This window comes from Aulonocara sp. 'chitande type north' Nkhata Bay, linkage group LG9, assembly GCF_057382095.1.
Source record: "Aulonocara sp. 'chitande type north' Nkhata Bay isolate Kocher_YH1m ecotype deep benthic linkage group LG9, A_spYH_male_GT1.1, whole genome shotgun sequence".
Lineage (NCBI taxonomy): Eukaryota > Metazoa > Chordata > Actinopteri > Cichliformes > Cichlidae > Aulonocara > Aulonocara sp. 'chitande type north' Nkhata Bay.
In genome coordinates, this window is record NC_141352.1 from 22,200,059 (window position 1) to 22,225,789 (window position 25,731).

Genomic DNA, 25,731 nt, shown 5'->3' on the forward strand with positions numbered 1-25,731 from the left:
TCACATTTGAGCAGGTTACCTCCTCGACTCTCTCATCTGGATCCAGGCAAACATTAGAGGACAGAAGGGTAAATTAGTTTTATATATGTGAGCTGACTCAACTGGGATAAAAAATAAATGAAGACAAGTTAATAATTATGTGAAAGAAGTTCAGAATTCCTTACTGATCCCTACTAAATAAAGACGTCTGTCTTAAACTGTTGCAGAAAAGGTAAAAATGGTACTTTTAATTCTCTAGAATGCAGGATATTGTCCTTATATAACACATTCATATTCTAATGAAGTCAGGGATCAAACCTCCAATCTTCCCATTAGTAGGTGACCTGACCCAGCCAAGCCTGTGACTGCCCCCAGTGGATGAGACTGAATGGTCTACAAGTCATAGTAAGTAAGCTTTAGTTATAACATTAAAGTCAGCTGGAGTACTTAACAGTGAATCAAACAGGCAGCTCATGCAAAGGAAGCACAAACAGCCCTTCTTCCTCCACTCACGTGTTTCCTTTGATTTAAACAACAAAGACTGTTTATATTTGTCTTATGATGCTTTTTACATACATCATTCTTGAAATTTCCCACATAAATAAATCACCGAGTATCATCATGGGGATTTTTTTTCTCTCTCTCTCTTTACGCCCACTGACTCCATCCTCCCACTGACTGATGCTACGTCGCTGTTTTCAGGAGAGACTGAATTCAGCTCCATTAACCGCGGAGATTTCTCTGCTATAGAAACTCACGGTTGAAGCGTGACTGCGGGCTGCTGTGGGGGGAAGAAAATGACATGAATGAACACAGGGTTTAAGATCGTTTCAGCGACGCTTCAACATCCACGTTTAAAAAACAGTACTTCAGATGAGGATCAAGGTGTGTTTTATGTAGTGCTGACAAAATGTAAGGTTATTCTGTTGATGTTTATTATTTTTTAAGCAGATGTTCAGGAAAACAAAAACAAAATCATCTGTGTAACACTTTTTAGATCAAACAAAATGCTCTTCCTAAGAATAAAAAATGCATAAACGCACGAAACACAGGCTACAGAAATAAAGAAAAAATATTAAACCTGTTCTTTTATTTCATTGAATCTTTAAATTATAGCATCTACATCACTGGCAGTGCATCTCAGCCCCCTCTGTAGACCTGTAATCAGCCGGTGTGCACAATTCCCCGGGCTGAGTTATTATGCTTTCTCTTATTTTCTATTCAAACAATACACACTGCTACAACGGTTGATGCTTCAACTCAGGGTCTCCTGTAGTGGTGGTGGGGCTGGAGTCTATCCCAGCTGTCAATAATCCCCGTGAGCCAAAGGCTCAGGCTTCAGACTGCTTTACATCACTGACAGTGAGAGGTTTTTTTTGTTTTTTCCCCTCATGGCTCTATGTGATGTCAGAGAGCTGGGATGTGGTCATCTCAAGAGAAGTTTATGGCTCAGTGATGGTAGCATGCTGGCAGTCTGTGCAGAGAGTGTCTGTGATTAGATCAGGGCATTGTCAAAAATATGCCAGCTTCTCTTGTTCTGTTGTTGGACGGGTGATGTGAAACCGAGAGTTAAAAACAATGAAAAGTAAACGTTTGAATGTTTTCACCCGTTTCGGACTCATTTGTGAGCCAATCAGCATTCAACTGCCACGCAGTGTCAAGCAATGTGTACGAGAGCACATTTGTGTAGGTTGACAACCTCTCTACACAATGAGCTCGGAAGCCCCGCCCAGCTGCTGTTGAAGTCTTCTGCTTGTGAGGGGCAGCCAATCAGAACTTGCCACAAAGGTAAAGGGGTTGAATTGGTGAATTGAGCTGCTGCACAGGAAAAGTTGAGTATAATATAAAAAAAGGAGTATTCTGAACTGTGAGTCATGCAAAGTCCAAGAATAAATTCTGAAGCTGGAAATGAGGGGAACGGGTTCTCTTTAAATTGCTCAGGAAACACTTTTCCATAAACAGTGGTCAAACTTCACCTGCTGAGGCGGGCAGTGTTTTGAATGAAAGCTCTGGGGCAGCTACTGAATGGACCTTATGCTTAGGTTTCCCATTAACTGTAACTTTCACCCCATAAACCTTTCTGTTTGTGGGCTATGCACATACAAACTGAAACCAGCCTGTTTTGTTTGTTTTAGGCAGGGAAAATGACCATGAGGTCATCGGGCTGTAACATATTCTCTGTCATAACATCCCGCCTGGAGAGATCTGCTGTGATTCGACTCCGCTCTCCTCGGGAAATGATGCTTTTGACATTTATAGCTGTGGCACATCCGTCCCTGACGCACTTGTTGTTTGCTCTTTGTTTTATTGAGCGTGATGAGTCAGTCTTTCCCATGTGCTGTCCGGCATGGCAGACTCTGTTACCACGGCGATTTATCCTCCAGACAGCACCCGCAGCACGATTGATCAAGCGGTCGATGTGACCTGACGGGGGCACAGACAACGGCACAGATTTTACAATTATTTTTTTATTTCACAGATCTGGATGAGGCGCTGCAGCAGAGTGAACGAGATGTGCAGAGACAAACGTTAGCGCTGCTTTTGACAGCGGCGCATCACCTGTGTCACGTTTTGTAAAGTGATGTCTCGACAAAGATCAGCATGGCTAAAAAGCGCATGACCTTTTCATACTTTAGACCGCAACAAATACAGGAAGTTAAAAGGCTTCCTCTTGACCTGACCTTTTAAATTCAGTAGAAACATTTACACTTAACCTCGATTGACCTCCACTTCTTTCCTTTCTGCGCCCAGTCAAACTTCTTGCTGTAATTTTCTTGAACAAACACGTCTGCATCACTAAGGAAATTTTCAGCCACTTGATTTCTGATTAGAAATCCAGCAAGTGCCTTCGTTGACGTGAAATCGTGACTAAGCCAAGCATGTAGGAGCTGCGACACTGATGTTAAATCACCGTAAGGTCATTTGTGATCCGCGCTCTGCTTCTTTCGAAGGTGCAAATCACTTCATAAATCTATCAGTTTGGTTTTTACATCAAAGCTGTTGTGAAATGTTATTTAACGCAGTTGCAAAGAAACTCAGTTCAGAGGGACAACCACGCTGTGTGGTGTCTTTCACACTACATGCCTGACTCTCCTCACATCACAGAGATTTGTACTCTCTGCTAATGCTGCCTCTGCCAGCCCTTGAGCAGCTTCCACCTGCACGCTGCAGTCCGATACCCCTTCATCACTCAGTTTCTTCATGTTTGTTTCTTCATGGAACATATTTGTGGGGCGTGACGAGCTCAGAGCCTAGCTGCCAAAGTCTAACTGTAGTCTGCTAATGAAGGAAATCATTTCAAATCTCAGGTGTCCTGCCGAGCTCACACGGTGATCGGAGTCCTGCTAAAAGTCACAAGGGGGAATCTCAGGAGTCCGGAGATGATTGATAAGAACAGAAAAGGGAAAACCGGTGCTTGTGCACATGTGTGTCTTATGACATTGCAGATATTTTAATGCATCAAGCCTCTAAAACTTAAGTAGTGAAACAATGAATCATGGCTACTAAGAACATCCGTTATGCTCAGCATGTGTTTGTTTTCCAGAATATGATTCATTAGCTGAACTGAGGTTTACTACGCAAACCTTAACCTTTACATGTCAGTTTGTAACTGTTTTGAAAGGCATTGCTTTTGCAAAATATTACAAAAAACCTCCAAAAAAGACAAACTTGCTGTTGTGCTGCCAGTAGAGGTGCATGAAGAAGTGGTAAATTTTCATTTTGCAGCGCAGTGCCAGAGTTTGGCAGGCATGTTTGTGGCAGCAGACAGCACTTCATTTTAAACCTGAGTTTTTGGCCACTTTGGAGGTGAATCTGCTGCGAACGTTACACTTGACTTTGCCGTTACTTTATAAAGTTGACGTCTGGTAGATATGGAGCAGCCCTGGTTTCCATTTGGATTCGTTTATCCTTTTATCCCTGCCCTCGGTTTGGACCACATGCAGAGGGAAATATCTGGCTTTTTGGCTGCTAAATGCACCATTTGGTTCACCATTTACTGTGTCTGTCTGGTAATTGCTGCTGAGCCTGCAGTGTACAGCTGTTTTTTAGAGCTTTTCGGCTGGAAACAGCTGTCTGGTGCAGGCATTACTTTGAAAGAAACAGTAAAGTAACAGGATGTGAAATCAAAACAACCACAGTGTGTATAAGATCGACATGGCCACCATGATTCATCTCTTACTCAGTTACGGACTACGGTTTTGAAGCCTGAAATTGGAATTTTGGTTTTTGAACTAAAACTGGGATATTTGCACAAGAGGGTCGAGCTGGGAGATCCATCATTCACTGTAATAATGAATGGCTCCCAAACTATCGGTCACAAAAAAAGGTTTAAAATAAAATGTCATGAACACTATAGTCAAAAGAAGATTGTTATTTCCATCTGTGGTTATTTTTATATGGTGGTGTGGCTCTATTCTGGGACCTCCCTACCCTTTCATACACATAACTGTAAAGCATGAGGCAGGGAAAGCATCAGCAAGGCCTGCTGAGGGTATCAGTCACAACCTGTGTTGGGTAAGTTACTTTAAATTAGTACTTAGTTACATTACTAGTTACTAGTAACTCAGTTACTTCAAGTTACTCGTTACTTTCAAAGTAACTAGTTACTAGGGAAATTTACTTTGGTTTTACTCAGAATTAACTGGACACCCAGCAAGATTGCCAGTCTTCTAGCTTGCTTACTTGCCACAAGTGCACTGTGCCACCTACCAGTAGAAAGGAAAAAATAATCTGCATATTTCCACGAGAGAAATCCAACGCCTAGACCGTCATTGACCGCCGCCATGATTCTAGCCTACGTCACAGCGTCGTGTGCGCTTTTTACATCCAACACAAAAACTGCGGTCATGGTGCTTTTGATTGTACTCAGAACTCGGAAATTCTGCCTTCTGAATAGGAAGATGTAGGTAACAGACGACTGCAGATGAGCTGCATACAGGGCTGGACTGGGACAAAAAATCGGCCCAGGCATTTTGACTGACCGGCCCACCATTATAGGAAAAATCATAAAGCCTTTGAATGAAAACATGTGATGTACACAGTCTTGATGGTATATATGTATCAATCTATCAATTATTTGTTGTAAGATTCAGATAATTATTTTTTAAAAGCTAGATATTTTAAATGAGAATAAGAAAGAAAAGTAAAAGTAAGTTACTTTGTGCCCCCCTCTCCCTGTTAATGCCCTACCTGGCCCCCTGGCAACACTTTGCTAGATCCGCCCCTGCACAGTTACCAGCTGTCAGCTACCTAAAAAAGGATCCTGGGGTTATTTGTCTCTCAGAAACAGTTCATAACTTCCCTTCAACTCATTCATGTCACCTAAAAGGTAAACCTGTTTCTCCATCACCTGTTCAGCTCTGATGATTCAGTAAGGACATCTCCTGGTTTCATCTTCATGTTTCCCTCTCACCAGATAACCAAATCATATCATGACCAGCAGCTTTTACGGCTGTGGCTCCAGCAAACATCAGCTGATATTAGAAATTAATATTAAATAAATTCTAACAACAGTTTATCATTCTTAAACGTGCTGCTGTTGTTTAACGCGACATCCGGCGGTTTCTTCTTTCTGGCGCAAAGTGGGCGATAAACAAACAAGAGGGAAAAGCCGATCAGCTGATCATTGATCAGTTTTATGATTGAAATAGCAACAGGAGAGGGAGGGGAGAGAATGAGAGGAGAAGAGGCAGCTGTGCAGCTCCAGCTTGGTGTCTTTTTCATTGTACCTGAAATACGGGACAAACTGAGAAAATATTACGAAACCATAATATTTTCTCTGAATACGAGACGATTCTGTTTTTTATGGGACGGTTGGCAACTCTAATAATTAACCTTATGAACAAAATAAAGTTCAACATCAGTAACATCATAGCACCCACCCAGCTGTATAGAAACTCTGTAATGCTAGCTAGTACGCAGTACGGAAAAAGTCAGCATAACGAAAATAAACTCCACCTAAACTTGGTTTATATCTGACCCAGAGAGACTGCAGGTTATAACTTCTTACCTGAAGTTCAATTCACACTTGGACCGGCGGCCGCCTCAGCTCTCTCTTCCTCTTGCGTCCCTTTTCCCTCATCCACCTGCTGTGGAAGCTCCGCGATAGCCACCACACGAAGTAACGAATAACGAGCCTATCTAAACCCCAGTAACGACTAACGCGTTCCTGATTTTGGCATAATAACTAGTTACTGTGCTCGTGCTTATCACAATAATAATGTAGTTACTGTAACGCGTTACTTAATAGCGCGTTAGTCCCAACACTGGTCACAACAGACATGACACTGAGTAAGTCCCTGCATGAGAAAAGGAGCTGCGGTGGAGCTGGGTTGCAAAGCAGCTTGCAAATGTAAAAGAAATGCTGCTTAGTTATATCAGATTTGCCAACTGGTCGTGTAGAAGGGTACCAACACAGGCATCAGCTGATGTGGGCTGGCACTAAGATCAGGCGATCTGCCAGGATTGTGGCATTGTCCATTTGCACCTGCTGTTGTCGCCCTCATAAAAATGTCATGCATGCTGGCGCGAGCCAACGGATCATGCACCTTTCAATTTTTGTGCACATGAGGTAGCCGACACAGCCAGGTAGAAGACACCGGAGTTTAGAGAGCACTGATGTGAAGGTTTTATCTGAGTGGTGACACCTCAGGAGAGTTCAGTAAAGTCTGTAAAGTCTGGCCTTTTAAAATCAGACTGTGGGCATAGATTTGCTTTTGGATCCAGCTCAATGCACCGGTCACCACTCACATTAACCGTGATGTCAACATTGCCCAGTAAGCATTTATACTGGCACTTGAGACGTGTGCGACTTACTTGTCTCCTCCTAAATGATTGATAGTTTCTTTTTGTTGAGTTTTTGCTTTTTTTAAGTTTTTTGCAGAACATTTTATCGTTTTTAGCTGTTACTGCACGACCCTCCATATAATTTGGGGATTTCTTTGCTCCAGCATTGATGTATCATTGAATGTATCCACCTACACAGGCTGAGCTGCTTATGGCTGTCTACAAAAAAATCGCAAGGAGCTCAAACACCAAAGCGTATTCACAGGAGCGGCAATAATGGGGATAAACTGCCTGTCAAGCGTCCAGCTGAGGAGCTGTTTTTGGTATTTCTGTGATGATCTCATGTGTAACCTGTTGAGGATGCTGCTTGACTCTGATGCTGCCTGTTTGCCTAGCTATCAAATACACACTGAAAAGCATTGATTTTTGATCCTGATTTAAGTAATTAAGTAATTAAAGCTTATTATTATTTCAAAAAACAAAAGTCACAAAGTGCTGTACAATAGAACATGAGACACAGGCTCCTACTGTACGCTATCCTCCAATAAACCAGCTGTGGCTTTTGCTTGGCAATGATTCTGTGTGTAGGTCAAATGCTGATTGGTTGAAGAGAAAGAAGTGAGAACAAAGAAGGGAGCAAAAAATAAAACAGTATGCCACGATGGAGGACCAACAACAGCACAAACACAATCAACAGTAGCAGATGATAGATGAGAATGCAGCAGGTGTTTTTTCCTGAATTTTCTGGATTCATCAGTAGTCTGTATGTAAAAACAATAACTAGTGGAACTTCAAAGTATTTATTTTGATGATCCAGCTGTAATTTCCCAAGCTCTAATTATAGTTTCTTTTTATACCACCCAAAACAAGAGGGTCCTTTTCTTCCTGTCGTTCTTTGCTGTCTGTCTCCCTTTTTCTTTTTCTTTTTTGGCTGAAACATAGCGGTCTGAACTGACAAAAAGGAATCTGGCCTTTGTTTGGTTATCATCTGTAGCTTTAATGAGGATACCACACACGGGCAGCATTTTAACAGGCTGTTTTAAGGCCTAATGAAGGGAATGGTGGGTCAGACTGAACTTTAATGAGGCAGGCTGCTTAGGGACGCTGCCTTCGATCGCCCATTAATCAGCACATTCCTCTCAGCTTTCTATTTTGTCCCTATCTCGAGCTGTCTCTCTCATTTTCTCTCCTCTGTAATTACACAGCAAATTCTCCCCACAGGCAGCTGAGCTGTGGATGTTCGCCGGTTGCACACTCCCACACACATGCACGCTAACCGCACGTTTATGCACTTTCCCTCATCCTGTCAAGGTACATCAGGAAGAGGCCATTTCCTCATCAGTCTTTAAGTAGCGGTGCTGAGTGAGACGAGAAGGCAGCAGAGGCGGAGACGTTCAGAGAGACAGAAAAGGGAGCAGAGGTTGCCATTAGTGAAACATCTCAGGAGTAAGAGTGTCTCCACAAAGCAGAGGGGTGGTGGTGGTGTTTGAGTTTCCGTTTCACTCTAATCTCGCTTGTGGTTTGAGCGAGTGCCGGATGATAAGTGGCATCCATCCCTCCTGCACGGATGAAATTGTTATTTGTGCTTTGGTCATTTCACAGTTTATCCTGCACAAACAGAGCAACCGCTGAAACGACTGAAACAAAAGCGGGTGCATTTTGTGGTTGCAGAGCGATGAAAACTTGTGGCTCTGTTGTTAATAAGAAGTGAGGACATAACGTATAAGGAAAGAAGGAGAGATGTTTGCAGCTTGTAATGGAGTTATCTTATTATAGTGAAATTATTGCATATTTTAATCTGTTACAATTACAATTAGACATCAGTCTAACTACGTCTGTCTTTATGAAGGTCAAAGAAGATTCATAATGCATTCATTATTTTACATTTAAAAAAATCTCCTTCGCCCACATGAAGGGGTGGTTTCTGTGTGTTCCTCAAGTTCAGGTCCTCTATCTGTCTATCTATCCTTCCATCCATCCATCCTTCATGTGCCTGGGTGGGGTCTCTCTTGGTGCTCTGGCCCCTCCCACAGGTAAAGGCACACCTATTTGTGGCAGATGCATGTGCGTTATATTCAGCTAGTTTCCCTAGACAAAAAAAGTTAAACAGCTTCTCTAAGATGGCAATATTTGCCGTCTTCCTCTGGGAGACACTGATGTCCCAGATGAAGCTGAAACCATAAGACCAGGAGCCATCGCAGTTCTGTCAGATGATGAGAAATAAGTGATTAATTCCCTCTTTTATTAACCACTTTGCTCATAAGGAGTCTTAAAACTCTTCCCTTTCAACAACTTCACAAACTGAGGCAATAGACAGATTTCTCTGAAGGGTTTTAAATATTTTTATGTAATGTTTTTATTCAATGCGCTAAATTAGTTGGGTGCTTTGTAATGTTTTAGTGTTGTTCTACGTTTGCTTGTACCAGCCGACAGCAGTTCTTCAGTCTGATGCAATAGTAAATAACACATCAATAAAGGCTGACAGCACACATGCCGCAGAGAGACGCCTGCAGCACAAATCAATCGAACACACCGAGCTGTTAACAGCAAGCAGGTAGCACTCTTCTTACACCCCGATCTGACAGATGCACTACATAAAATTCAAACTTTAGACCCCCCTCCACCATCCTCGGCCCTTAAACCTGTCACAGCGGCCAGTTACGCAGCCATTCAGCTCCAGCACATAATTAGCCTGGACATCAAATCAATACCCCTCTGCTCAATTACCCCGTAACTAATGCTCAGACATGTATGGAGAAAATAATAAAGTCATGTTGGTAGCGACATCTGACCCCGCAGTTGATACTGTCTCGTTTTCTTCTTTCTTTGAGCCCGGCTGCTGCTTCTTCCGCGCGTGATAAAATGAAGATGAGCGGTGACAGCTTCCGAAGATCCGACTCCAATTTGACATTGTTCTCCCCATGGTGAGCCTTAGCAGTTTAATTGATTCTTTTCTGTGTGTCTTTTGCAGATAATAGGCGACTTTCTTGCCTGTTTAACCCACCGAGACTAAAGGGTTTTCTTTCAATGCCTTTATTACACTGAAAAAAAAGAGGACGGAAGATAATTTCACTTCATTTCATAGTTTAGGCTTTGAATTTTTCTATTTTGTGCTCCATTTATCTTTCTTTAAGTCAAAGAAAAGTAATCTGCCAAGGTTATTCTACATGTTATCGCAACACTTTTTTTTCCCCACATTGTTTTAGCTACGTGGTGTCGACAAAGCACACTTGAAGAATTTCACACATTATTCAACATAAAGCTGAAAAAGGAAACTGAAATGCAAAACGTGCTGGAAGCAATATGTTATTTTCACCATGACATCATGTTATTAAAGCCTTAATTTAAAAGGATAAATTACAATAAACAGGGGGACCACAACACATGGCCACTGAGGCCACTACACTTTACTCTTTAAGTTTAAAATTGTGCTGTATGAAGTCCACAGACACACATGGTGACCATTTACACCAGTAAAACAAGACGACTTTTTATGTTTTCTGAATTTCTTTAATTCAGAAATAAAAACCAAACCAGCTGAAAAGGGTTGAAAATATTAAGTTGTATAGGAGTATTATATAGAATTTATATCAATTTCATACACTCCCCTGCTGTTTCTACATCTGTAAATGCCTTCCTGCCCTGCGGGTTTGTTCTTGTTCCTGTGCCCCACCCTCCATCACTCTTTCTTGGTTCTCGCCTCCCCTTGGATGTTTCAGTGGATCTTCCAGGCCTGGGAGTCTTCGCTCTTCCTCAGTTTTCCTCACTGACTGCAGTTTGAGTTCTTCCACAGGCCGCAGTCTCCGCCTAGATCTGTGCTCTCTCCATACAGTAAACATCATCTAATCATATTTGAGGTGTGGTCTCTGTGTTCACATATCTCCTGCCTCCATAAAACCTCCATTAGTTAATGCGGCTGCCATGTAACAATATGGGGCAACACTGATGGTCGTTAAACTGGGAGGTAAAAGAGCTAATAAAATGCATCGTGATCACAACCACAGACAGTATAAAAGATAAACGTAGTTTCCAGATCCTAAAAGTAAAGCTAGCAAACATGTACATTAAACATGCAATCTTTTTGTGCAGTATCCCTGAATTTAGAAATCCCGTCTCAGAATGATGCTGAAAAACTAGTTTATGTATTTCTTACTTCTAGGCCGAACTATTGTAATTCATTATTATCAGGACATCCAAAAAACTCGCTGTAAAGTTGTTAATCCAAAATGCTGCAGCAAAAGTACTGAAAGGGACTAGAAAGAGAGACTATATTTTCCCATACTGCTTTCTCTTCATTGGTTTCCTGTTAAACCCAGGATCAAATTTAAAACCCTTCTCCTCATATACAAAGTTGTGAATAATCAGATCCCATCTTAAAGATCTTAAAGGCCTCACAATACCGTATCACTTATAATAGAGCAGCTCTCAGGCTGCCAGCTTATTTGTGGTTCCTAAAGTATTTAAAGGTAAAATGGGAGGTAGAGCCTTTCAGCCTTCAGGCCCCTCTTCTGTGGAACCAGCTCCCAGTTTGGATTTGGGAGACAGACACCATCTCTATTTTTAAGATTAGGCTCAAAACTTTCCTTTCTGACAAAGCGTATAGTTAGGTGAGCCTGAAACCCCAATAGGTTTAGGCTGCTGGGGGCTTCCCATGGTGCAATGCGTGTTTCTTTTTCACTCACCTCTTTTTACTGTTTATACACCACTCTGAATTTATTTATTTATTATTATTATGGAGACAGGGCTGCATCAGAAAGGGCATCCAGCATAGATGATCTGCCAAATCAAACATGTGAAGCTATCTGCTACAGTGACCCCTTGTGAATAAGGGAGCAACTGAAAACAGTTTCTGTCTTCTGCTATTGGATGAAGTCAAGAACAATTTCTCACTGATCCATTTTTATAAGCTTAGATGGTGAGACAATGATGTGTGATGTGTGGAGTTATAGCAAAAAGATTTAATAGAAAATAAGCTTTAATAAATAGCTGGCAACTCCAAAAACTCACTTAAGTCCAAAAATCAGAAGGAGAACTGAAGATCACTGAGAAACAATGAAGGAATATAAGGGACGAGGTTATATAGGCAAAAGACTGGACTAGTTATACACTTAGGGCTAAAAGGGGATTTGGAATAGGAGGGGTGGAGGATATGACAGGAAACATGGTGCAAAACAAAATAAGAAATAAATAAAAGTACTAATGTAACTGTAACTAATGTAGATATAAATACTAACTCATAACTAAACATCAAATCTGGGAACATGGGAAAACCACCAGCTGTTAATATTGAAATAAGAGAGAGGGAGGAACAGACAGGGACAAACACAGGACTAAAACCAATAGATTAACACTTAAGGAAACAAACTCAAGTTAAAAACAAAACAAAACAAACAAAAAAAAAACCAAATCAGAAGGTGAACTAAAGCTCACAGTAGGTTACACACAAGGAACAGCAAAGAAACATTGGATACAAAGCTATCAAGACAGGTGCAGGACTATCTATACACAATAAATGTAGATAAATGGGGATAGGAGAGATGGGGGATGAAAAGAAAGTTGTTACAAAACCAAAACAGGAAGAAACTACAACTGGAAACTAATACAGACATAAATATTAACATATAACAAGATGCACAGGAAATGTAACCGTTAATATGAATTGGATATAAGGAATGGAAGGTAGTAAGGAACAGGCGAGGAAAAACGTGACAAAAAACAGGAATCAAAGATTCAGTGATAACATCGGCAAAAATAAAAGTCACAATAGAAACTGAAAGCAAAACAAGAATTGAAAAGTTCAACAAACACAAAAAACAAACACCCTCCAAAAAAACAGTAAGTCCAGATATATTCAAATATATTCACTATCACAATATTTCAAAATAAAAGGGACAGTTGAATTTGAGAGGTTAGCTAGTTTGCCAGCACAGAAAAAAGTTCTGAATCACTCCCAAAACATCCAAATCTGTGTTCGGATTTTTGTTCCCTGCATGCTGAACGTACTATTTTTGACCCAGGTGCCTTTTCAGATAAAACATGAAATGCAAACTTATTTTCCTCATGCTTAAAGCTGTCTGACTCCTCATCAGTTATTCCCAATGAGAAGTTTGTCGCCAGCCATCATTCTACCGGTGACTGATGCTCAGTAACTGAGCTGAAGACAGTGGAGCAATTATTGGAGTGTTAGTGCCTCTCAATTATTAAGCCAATTTCCTCCAGTTATGAATTTTTCCTGCTTCAAATTAACCACGATAAAAGCTCTTAGTGAGGCTGTAAATCATTCCTAACAAGCCTGCTGTCCTTCCTCCATGCAATACAACTTAATCGAGCTTTAGAGGGATATCATGCCAATGTAAAAGGGTAACCAATCATGAGACAATTGGCCGTGCTAAAGAAACATAATTATGTCTTCATTAGTCATTTTTACTAATAGTTTATTGCTGTGTCTGTGGTCAGAGTTTAGCAGGAGCTGCGACAGGTGTGACCGTTGGTATTGATTCATCCATAGAGCTGAATGAATAGCCAATAGCTGATGCTGGAGCTCAGAAACACCCTCCGGACTGACTGCTGGGAAGCAGGTGGGCGTCAGCTGCCCTCATACATCACAGCACTAACAGCCTCTTCTGCAGACAGCGGGGGGAGAAAGAGCTCGAGGCGAGAGCTGGAAAAAAATGTCAATAGAAATGAGACAAAAAGAAAGAAAGAGAAAAAACAGAAAGAGAGGGAAGAGCGAGGCCTGAAAAACAGATCAAACTTAGAGGAGGGGGGAGAAAGAAAGGTGATGTAAGAAGAAAAAGCCGGCTGTAAGTAAAACAAAGGAGTCAGCTGCTGGAGTCGTGCATGAACAGCTGGTGCCAAAAACAGAGCTGAGGACAAAGTGGGTTCTGTTTAGACTGGAGTCGTGCCAGAGCTGGGCCAGGCTAGCAGGCAGGGAGCGCCGCCAACACCAGAAGAGGCCTACGGGAAGATCATTATATAACAGAGAGGGGAAACCTCACAGGCGCAACAGAGATGCTCTTGACTCCCTAATGATATGGCTTGGTTTAAACCCATGTCAGAGGGGAAGGCAGGGAGACGTGAAAAAGAAAGAAAGGCGTCTATAAAAAGACAAGGAAGAAGGAAAAGAGAGGGGAGAATGCAGCCTATTGTTTATCCATCAACTGCTGTTGGCTGCACTACTTCACTCTTCCCTGACATGTAGGGTTTCACACGAGCTACATGGAAAATCTGGCTCCAACAACATAGGTAGCTGGGATAAAGCTTTGAATCCCATCTTCAGCAGCATGTGTGCAAAGAATCACTTCACAGAAATGTGGCTTTGATTTCCTCCTCTCAAACAACAATTTTGTTTTGAACAAAGAGTGATAATACCCATTTTTTCCACCCAAGTGTCAGTAGGGGCTCAACATGTGCTGTTAACTGATGAAATGTGACTTTCAGATAAAATGAAAACAGCACCCCCCCCCCATCTCACCACCACCACTACGGGTTGTTTTTATGGTTTAAGGACGGCCCTGAACTCCCGGTAAACTCTAGGAGAAGCTGTGTGCAGCTATGGCGTTTCCTTTTTTAGCAGATATTTGACCGAGTGCAAGTCTTCTTCATATCTTATCTCTCTTTATCGTCTTATCCATCACTGATATTCTCTCTTTGCATTTAAAATCAAAGCCATTGTTCCTGCTCCTCTGAGCTCCTCTGAAAGTTCAGAGGCCCTAATGTGCAGAACTGGCATATTTTTACATCAGGACCAAACTTGGCTGTAAGCTCTTTCGTTAGGTTTCAAGGCACCCGGATAATTTACAAGCTACAGAATTACGCAGGAGAGGCTTTTTTAAGAGACACTGGCTCCGTCTGCCAGAGTGTTTCCATGCCGTAAAAGTTTGATTTTACAGTTGTGTTTGATACATGAGCAGTGCTGTGCAGCGGAGTGTTGAAGCTTATGACATGAATGTCTTCATTGTCCACCCTGTCACGGGTGAATTACGAGATAATAGACACAGACCCCTGTGTCATGTTTGCGCCCCAGGGAAACTCCGACACAGGAGACGGACAGCCAAGAGATTCGAGGAGATGCAAAATGTCGTCTTGGGGTCTTTCTTAATGTCACACAACAAACTGAGATCTGATATGGGAAGAAGAAGAAGATCTTTTACTTAGGAAGGTTCCTAACTGACTCACATGATCCACATGATCTGCACAGCAGTGAGAGCAAACTCTATAAGTGCAAGGAAAGGTGCTTCCATCTCTGCTATCTATTACAGACCTGACCATCCTTTATGGAAGGAAAGATGATACTACATAATGACAGACTGTCAGATCCTTCAACAAAACAAACATGATTGACAAGTGGTGCAGATCTTGTTATTTAATTAGTGTGTTTTTCCTTTCATGCCATAATCTGCTTGAACCTCAAAAGACAGGCTGTCTAAACCTCCGAACTCTGAATGTTCTGCTTCTGTATTTAAATCTTATGGAGTTGTTTCCTTGCTTGAAGAACACAAGTGTATAGATTAAAAAGCTCTTAAAATCAAGATTATGAGCTATTGAAATGATCAAAGTGAGATTAGTCTTTAGGATTATCATTAATTAATTTCACTACAGGTCAACCAGGACCGGGTCCAAGAAAAGGCGACTAGGAAAAGGGAGGTGTTTGATTTGTACACACACACACACACACACACACACACACACACACACACACACACACACACACACGTAACGCACCCAGACATTAGAAGTCCACATGGTAACTTTTCAAAATAACACAGGAAATAACTGAACTGTCAGAACAGTCATCTGTCTGGGTTCTACTTCTGTCTGTGGAGCGTGCATGCTCTCCCAGTGTCTGCGTGGGTTCTCCCATACTCCAAAGACATGTGTGGGGTTAGGGGGCCGTAGGCATGAATGTTAGTCCTGTGACTGACTGACGATCTTCCAAAGCAGGAATGGGTTTCTCGAATGAGCAGCAGCAATAAATACAGATTCTTAGACACAACTTTACATGTTTATTTATATTTTGGATGCAAACAATTTTACAACAGGTTTGTTGTTCTGTACACATTGATATAAAATCTGGGACACTCATTTGTACTCACATGTAGGTTAAACTTTAAATTCTATTTTTGTATTTATTCTGTACTTGTTCTCAGACCATGAAACACCATCTGGGCTGCAGCTAAAATAATAATAATAAGCTAAACTGTCTAATGCAAATATTGAACAGCAATTTAGTGGAATACTCCGTTATAGCCTATCAGATCATCCCATGTCTAAATAAAGCTGTGATATTGATGAGCGAGGCAGTTAGCATCTTTGCCAGCCTTCCTTCCTGCCTTCAAATCAGACTTCTAGTCTGACTAAGCAGAATGTTTAAAGCGCACACGCAGTCATACAGTGCTTTAACACTAAAATATTGATCAGCGCATCTCACACGGCTGATTTATCTGCAGCAGCTGTGTTACTTTCACTCAGCGTTATGTGTAACCTCATCATATTTTTCTAACATTATAGTTTTATCTAAATTAGCTTCGTTACTGCTGATACACTCACATGTGCTGCCAAGCCACCCCTTTCAGCAGAAACCCCAGAATAACACTGCTTAAGTGGATTGAAATAGCAGATCAATATCAAGGCTGGTATTGGTATCGGATTGATACTAACGCGATATGATCAACACCTCAAACATTTTGACTGTCATTTCTATTTTATTTATAGCCTCCAGCACATTTACACAACAGAAGCTGAGTCAGACAAATTTACATTCCAGATCTCATATATCAGTATCGGTGTTGATATCGCCAACACTGGCCCTATATTTTGCTTGTATCGATTTGATACCAAGATTTGCAGTATCCCTTGCTCAGCTCCAGGATAGGCTCCAGCCCCCAGCGACCCTGAACTGGATAAGTGAAAGAAAATGGATGGATGAACAAAGAACACAAGGAAAGCACAGAAGATACAGGAAGGAAGCACTAAAAACAAACGGCTACCAAAGGGACTGCGCCAGCGTGACTGTTTCTCGAACTCATTTTTTTAAAAAGAGTTACCATTATGTCATTAAAAGGCATGTCTGTGGCATGTAGCGCAGTATGTTTCCAGCCACTAGGTTTTTAATGAATAAAGAATAAGCGCCACAGGTCTCTTTTTTTTCACCTGTTCTGATTTCGTGGTGAGTTTTGACCAGTTCTGCTGCATCTTTCACAAGCTGCATCCCTGGACAGCTGTGCAGGGCAGCTGCTGCTCTGCAGAAAGACTGCAATCTCCCAACAATCTGCGGATTCATGTCGCACTTGATGCTCAGCCACTGATGTGATGGCAGAGGGGCGCTCACCAGGACATGCCTCGGCTTGTCCCTGATTGTTCATTTGGAAGCTGAAATCCTGCATAATGTATTATTCTTCCTGTGTGTGTGTGTGTGTGTGTGTGTGTGTGTGTGTGTGTGTGTGTGTGTGTGTGTGTGTGTGTGTGTGTGTGTGTGTGTGTGTGTGTGTGTGTGATTATCTTTGATAAGCTGACACAAGGTCACGTTGCCATGTTGACACCAAGATATTGGGAGTAATAAAAAGTCCAGAATTTAAATACAGACTTAAATTGCACCCTAATCACTGGTTTAGTTGTTTGGTTATGCTCCCCTTTATCTGTTCAGTGAAGTGTTAACTTGATGAGCTCTGCAAAAAAGGGGGAGGCTTGTTAGCGAGGACTGATATTCCTGAGTCAGACTGGATTGGGAATAGTGCAGCAAGTCAAACTGAACTGAAAAAAGTGCAATCACCAATGGCACCCTGGGTCGTGATGGATGCTTTATGTTGCAGGGTTTTAAAATGAATACCAATCAAATTCAGTGTAATTTTGTCATAAAATAGGCTCTAATCATTCTTATGTGTGTTTGTTTTCATAAAATAAAGGGGAGAGAACAGCAGCACTCAAAATGATGTCTCTGCTGCTCATACACTATCATTTTTTTGTCAGGGTGCAATAAAAGTCAGTAAATTGAAACAACAACAACAACAACAACAGGCATAAAACACTCTAATGGACACCGACTCTTGTGAAACAGACTGACGTTAAATTTAAATCACTTGATGCCAGATTGAGGAATGTGATTGGGCATTTTCTTAAAAGTCATAAAAGCACGTGCATATGCAAAAAGGATATGAAACCAGAAGGGTGTGGACAGCTTACTGCTGCATTATAACATGTTAAAGCGTTGGCATTAATTAACTCAGCATATAAAACAGGTTTCGTTGCTTGAGGATGCAGCTGCAGTGGTTGAACTCATCACAAAGGTGACGAAGCAGTGCGTGAAGTATCTGTCTGTCGCATTATGTTCACATTTGACCTGAAAATATGCTGAACGCTGAAATAGACTCAATCACAGAGACTCTTCGATTTCCACTTGTTCCCTTTTTTAAAACGTGGACAGAAATGTGATGTACGAACCAGCTTATTTTAATGCTATGTCTCTTCAGCTGTTTTGTTAATGCAAACATCTAATCAGCCAGTCATGATTGGCATCAATTATGCATCTTTGCATGTAGAAATGGTGAAGACGACCTGCTAAAAACTGAGCATCAGAGAGAGGAAGAAAGGTGATACAAGTGACTTTGTTAAGGTTGCTGGTGTTAGACAGGCTGATCTGAGTATTTCAGAAACTGCTGATCTGCTGGGACTTTCCCCAAACAGCCATCTCTAGAGTTTACAGAAAATTGTCAGAAAAAGAGAAATTTTCCAGTGAACAACAGAAAATGCCTTCTTGATGCCAGAGATCAGAGGAGAATGACCAGAGTGCTTAAAGGTGATAAGAAGGCAAGAGTGAGTCAAATAACAATTTGCTACAACCAAGGTATGGCGAAGAGAGCATCTCTAAACACTCGACACAGTGAACCTGAAGCAGATGAGCTGTCAGATACAGACAGGAAACTGGGGTTAGAGATCAACATGGGCAAACCAAAAATTGGACATTAGAAGATTGAAGAAATATTGTCTGTATTGTTCTGATAATTTCTGCTTTGAGCTTTAGATGGTAGGGTCAAAAATGTGGAGTAAAAAACATGAAAGCATGGATCCATCATGTTTTGTATTTACAATTCAGGCTGCTGGTTGTGTAATGGTGTGGGGGATATTTTCTTGGCACACTTTGGACTCCGTTGTACCAACTGAGCATCATTTAAACACCACAGCCTAAAAGAGTGGTGTTGCTGACCATTTCCATCCCTTTATCACAGTGTACACATCTTCTGATGCTGCTTCCAGCAGGACAACCCATCATATCACAAAACTCAAATCATCTTAAACTGGTTTCTTGAACATGACGGTGAGTTCACTGTACTCAAATGGCCTCCACCGTCAGATTGGCAGTGGTGGAATGGGAGAACAGGGGATTCACATCATGGATGTGCAGCCAACAATTTGCAGCAACTGTGTGATGCTATCATGTCACAAAGGGCCAAAATCTCTGACGAATGTTTCCAGCATCTGTTTGAACTTGTGCCATGAAGAATGAAGACATTTCTGAAGGCAAAAAGGTTTCCAACAAAGTAGCAAAGTGTACCTAATAGAGTGTCCAGTCGGCGTGTATTTCATAATGTGCAGACCTGCAGATACTGTGATCATGGCTTGATACTTATAACTGAAGCTGAGGCTCACAGAAGCGTTGATTTAGCAGCTGTTTAACGAGGCTCTGATATGTGTATCCTTAACCTCTGTATCAGAGAGAGGAACACAGGAGCTCCACCCACCAGCTGTTCAAACCTTCTGTTTACGAGGGCCAGCCAATAAGCAGAAAGTTAGCTGAAATGGAGAGGAGCAAAAACTGCTTCTTTCAGAGTGTGAATGAACAGAGCTGCATGTATGAGACAAATAAGGATTATTTTGAACAGTAAATTATTCAAAGCTGCTCTACTAGAGCTCAAGAATAAAAATATAGAGGTGGAAATCAACACAACAGGATCTGAGGAACTTTCAGTAACTTTGTCCGTTTCCCATAGAATTCAGAACACTTTTATCTGAGGATTTCCGGTTCATGTCGGCTCGGATTTAGCTTTTGTTTATGACCATGAAACAGCAAGTAAGAAATGGTTGATATGGAAATCTTTCTGCAGCTTTTTCCATCCATCGCCTTGATCCTTCAAATAAACACAACAAATGTACAGATAACCGCGCTGGAGATGTGTAGAAGATTCAGAAAATGGGTAATTAACACCCCATGAGCTCCTCAGGCAGTAATTATGTGAAAAAAATGGAAGATCTCTTTTTCTGCTTTTAAACTACTAAAATGTGTTTTTAACAGCTTTGCATTGTTTTCTTTGTTCTTCTGCGTGCAGAAGGCAAATGCTATTAAATATACCACCAAATTGGCGCAAATTAAAACCCCAGAAAATCAAATAAACATGCCTGAGAGACTCTAGTAAATCAGAAATAAATCAACAGAGAGTAATAAATTGGTCTGAAATTCATTCCTCTCTGTATCAGATCTCACTTACTGAGTCTCAGCAGGGGGCATGCACACAGCCATGTATAATTTTCTCAGAAAGCCGGGGCTTCTTTTTGATCATTCGCTCCGAGCCACAAGCTCTTCACTTGCACTCAGCACCTCCAGTGTGCTGGCAGATCAGCTAGGAAAAGGTTTCTCCTCCTCTCAGTCAGTGGACTCACTCAGTCGCACTACAATCCCTCCTTTGTTTTGCTTCACTCTAATGGCTTCTTTATAATTTCTTCCTCTGTTCAAAGGGCATCCAGTACTTGACTGGCTGTAAATCTGTTCAGAGACTAATCTGCCACTACCTACCAGCTGCTCTCTTGGCACCCGCCAGGGCCAACATTCCCGTTGCCATGGAGATAACCAGCCATGCCAGTTACCCATAAGGCCTGGCGTTGCGCCGATCAGGCCGAGTGTAGTGAGCACGTGTGTGTGTGTTCGTGTGCGTGCACGAAGAGCATGCCTGGATAATGCACATTTGTATTATTAGAAGTCAAACCGTGCCGTGTGTCGACCGCCAAGGAAAGAAAAAGGTTCTTGATTAACTGCCATCGCCAGCTGTTTGTCAGTCTGAGCCAGTTAAGTGGTTTAGCACAGTACTGTATTTCATTTTGTACACAATGTGGACGAGAGACTTGGCCAAAGGCAGCTGAACGTTGGCTTTTGTCTGACTGCAGAGGGTCCGTGCAGCACTGATTTGAGACAGGACATGGCTAAATACTCTGCAATGAGAAAGTCACCTGTAGCATTATGTCCTGGGAAACTTGGAAACAATAAGAAGAGTTTGACATTTGGAAAACCGGCAGATTCAAAGTCTAAAAAGTATATGAGAAGACTGATATCCTCAAATGTGCTGTTTGAAACCTGGTAAGATGCTGGTTGTGTAACATACAGCATGACTGCATGGCGGTTCATTTTACCTTTTTTTTATTTCACAAAACTGTGCACGCCTGCATGACTTTTTCTCACCATAAGCTATTGTTCAGAGGCACAAGCCAATAAAACAATCAGTGAGGCTGTTCTCCCAGGTGTCTCCAGGCATCCATGATAAACAGGATTTAAACGGTTTAGTGGAATTAGAAGTTAGCAGAGAGTAACCAAGCAAGTGAACATCCAAAGATGACATGTTCTGAGCGATGTGTTACTAAAATATTTTAAAGTTTACAGCATAATTAAAACTATAAAGACAGTTGAAAAACTAAAAATCTGAGACTTTAGAAAGGTTAGGGAAGTTGGGCAAGTATTGAGGTTTCTCACATGATGTGCACGTTGCTCATGAGTTGCCCACCATACTGGATGCGATACCACCACCAGTCGCTTAGGAAATGTCTATTCCCTGACTGGTTGGCAGGGCTTTGGAGCGTGATGTCACGGGAGGGGGCGTGACCAGGATTTTTGGTTGAGGCGCCATATTTCTGGGCCAAACAAAGCGCTAGCAAAAGAGGAGCGAAAGCACACAGATAACACCAGCTAAGGTTCGTACTTCCTGTGTGGTTTGTTATAATGTTAGATCGCACAACCGGCAAGGGAATAAGCTTGAAAATGGTTTATCTTTTCATTCTTTCCTGCTGGCTTTCACTCTGAAGAAGGTGGTGCACCAAAGGCTTCCAAATGATTGCTTTGGTTCCAAGCAGATTACTGTGGTTTTCTTTAGTTTTGCAAACACTAGCTACTAGCCAAAGAGTAGTGCAACTCTATCAAATGTGAAACAAACCAGAAATGGAGAAGATTCGCTTGTGTGCAACCTTTTCTTTATTGGGAAATAGCATTCATCTGATTTGTATATTTTTGTATATTTTTTCAGTTCAGTTCAGAGAGTAGCTGGACAGTGTTTGTAGTCCAAGCTATCACTTCTATTAAAACTATGACTGCTACTCACCAGATCAATTACAAAGGGGTTTTTGTAAGTTTTTCAGAAATACACATTATTCCCTAGTGACAGTCGGTTGCTAGGGGGGCTCACTGACCAGCCTGTCGGCCTGTGTAACTGCCATCAACCTTCAGAAACCGCTCCGAGTCTGGGGTATAGAAATTTTTCTTTCACGACCAGTGATTGCCAGATGGTTATGAACCGGTGTCTAAGCCTGTGTGACCGAGGCCTTATTCACACAATCCTACAATGTTATACGTCCAAAATGGTGCAGACGTTAACGGTCACAGTTCTGCAAAACCTCAATAATGATGTGCTACCTAGTGACCAGCTAAAGAGCTATTGTTAGGCTGATATGAGTACATTATTAGCACAGGGAAGATGTAGGATGAGGGTTAAACTGTAGGTTAAATTAATATGAAACTGACAAGAAGAAGAAGACAATGAAAACTACAGCCAGGAGAATTTTTGACATGATCCCTTCCAGTTAGTCATCAATATCCTGATACGGGGTCTGACATTACCTGTTGAGACTAATGTAGACTTTTCCCTTCAAACAGCTCCTAAAATGAACTTGTTATAGTCAATCCATTGTTCCATTTTCTTCTACTTATCCAGTTTCAGGGTTGTGGAGTGACTTGAGCCTATACCAGCTGCCATAAGAGGAGATTCAGGGTACACTGTGGACAGGTCAGCAGTCTGTTGCAGGGTTTAAAAAGGTATCTTGTGTCTGCCACACATTAGGGACTTGTTGGATAAGCCTTTAGTGATTTGCAACACTTTTTTATGAAAAAGTCCTGATTCAAACTTTGTTTCCACTGAAAAAATTATTGTATGGGAATTCTGCATCTGTTTGCATGTGTGTTAGCCCACACAAAGGAGTTTGCGACCCATGCAAACATGCTGTCATCTGTTCCACTTGGATGACGCTGCATGTAGGTCAGAAGTGCAGCGATACAGATTTTCAGGAGTTGAGATATAAACATAAATTTTTATTGTACAAAATCAAAAGAGCACAACTGTAAAACGCAAACTGCACCCAGGACAGAAGCAACCACATTATACTGCAAACAGAACTTCGACTCCTTGCAAACATCTGCACAGACAGCATGCTAACTCAAAGCAAGCCAAGAACCAAGAGTGATTTCAAAGCTGAGTGTATGCAGACCCAAGCACAGCAGCCAGAGCTTGAACTTCAACAGGTAACAAAGGGAGTGATGAGCAATCAGGCTGTAGCCTCCATTTCTACTTGTTCGTGTTTCTACAGCGATTGGTATGAGGTCGCATTATGTTAAAAGTAAAAGAAAGATCACGTGTGTGTTGGGATTTGTGGTGGTGTGTGGGACCCTAACCTATAGCTTGATATTGTTGTGGCTGGTCGTTATGTGACTTTATTTACATTATGGTGCCTTTATGTGAATGTATTTCATGTTATTTTACAAAGTAACAAGTAGTGTAACAAATGACTTTCTTCAGTGAGTAATTAAATAATTTACTGCATAGTGTACTACATTACTTATAAACATCTGGTAATGACAGCTGCTCTGACCAAATGGGGAATAAAGAAATAAACTTACCTCTCACGCAACAAAGCTCAAATATATTCAGAGTTTTGTTCACTGCCTGAATGCGTTTTTAGGTTTGTCTAAATATAAATCAGTGGTCACTGTCATTAACCTGAGTGGCACAATTTTGGATATATTTTGATCACGCTGGAAACTTCAGCTGTTTCTTTGCTGCTGGTATGCTCTGAGGGGGTTGAAAGTGAAAGATAAAGCTCATCAGGATGTAAAATTGACTGCCAAGTCCTGGTTTTTGAGTTTGCAGCCGCAGCCAAAAAAGTGTGACACAAACTGAGCCTTTGATGTGCTGAGAAGCTGTTGGTGAAAGGTGCTGAATCTTAAGCCTCAGAACATTTAACTTTAGCTGCTGTGAGTCACACAGGCAGAAACAGGACTCGTTGGTTTGAGACAAAAAAAAGATAAAACCGAAGAAGAAGCTATTGTTGTCCATCGCAGCCCGGATGACACATGCAAACCTCCGCAGCGCTTTTTGATTCTCCTGTGTTTTCTAGGTATGCTGGGGGCCTTTCAGTGAACACATCTTGCGACATGAGTGGGAGGAAACTGCTGTGGTTTGGTTGCTGTGGAAACCAGGTGAGAGCATGTGCTGTGTGTGCGCTCAGGGGATGACATCATACATTCCATGACGTTGACAGCAGCGAATAGCAGCGAGATGAGGGAGGAGGAAATGAGACGCCTCAGGGCTCAGAAGCCCCTGTTAGGGAAAGAAAGCTTTTGTTTTCAGATGGTTCTCCACCGTCTGAAAGGATCACGTGATATCTATCAGAGGTTTTTAATCACCAATGCATAATTTTCACAGCTGCTCCTTTATATGAATGCAGGTTCTCCTTATTTTATAGCATTACAAATATAGTCACACTGTTGGTAGTATCTTGCAAGTAGACCTAATGCAATCATTCCAACTTAAAACTGCACTTGAAAAACCTTTTAATAAGAAAGATGTTATAGGAAACTGTACTTTAAATGAAAGTGTGCTATAATTAAATAGATAAATAACATTTATAAATATGTTGCTGCTTGCTGTATGATGTACATATTTAATGGAGTATATATAAACGGATCCATAAAGTTTTTTGGGTGAGTGTTTTGTTGGGTTAGCAACATTGCTATGGCCATGAAACACCAAGCGTACTGCAAAAAAGCGACCCGAAATTCAGAATTTTTCTGATCCAAACTTGTTGTATAACATATATACACACCAAACATGTTTTTTCTTTTTGTGGATAATTTATCCTCCACATATTCTGAACAAGAAAAGGAAGAAACGGAGAGTCTGCGATCATCCAATTCTGATGAGAAGACAGAAGCAGGAAGAATTTCATGGTTTGATCCGGGAGTTGAAGCTGGATCACGGCCGCTTTCGTACATATTTCAGGATGTCCGTGGGGCAGTTTGAGCTCTTGTTGTGCAGAGTTCGAACCACATCTAAGGAGGCAGAGAAATAATTTCAGAGAGCCGATTGACCCCGTGCAGCATCAAACTGTGTGTCTGAGGTAAAAAAAGTATTATTTTATGATTTCCATATCGTTCTATATTCAGTAGCAATGCGTGTTTTGAGCAACAAGCGTACATGTTGACAAAAAGCAGTGGTCAGATCTGTTTATTCGGATCAAAAAAATTGGAAACAATTGAGCTTGATTCACATGGATTTTACACGTCTGGTGTGTAAAAACGTTTAATATGTCAGTTCAGGAGTTTTCAGTCCCATTGCCACATGTATATGATATCAAGCATCTAACCATGCATTTGAGTATGGTACTATAACAGGATACCATCGCTGCAACAAGTCAGTTTTGAAGTTTCCTTCTCAACACTCCACAATCAACTGTCAGCAGTATTATTGCAAACTGGAAACATTTAGGAACCACCGTGTCTCAACCATGTAAAGCCACAGAGCAGAATCGCCAAGTGCTGAGGTGCATGGGGCGTAGAAGTCACCAGCATTCTGTAGGTGTAACATTCAGGTGGCCCAGTACTTATGTCCATATAATGTATGCACAAGATATCCGTTGGTGCTTGATTAAGCAGGCGTGCCA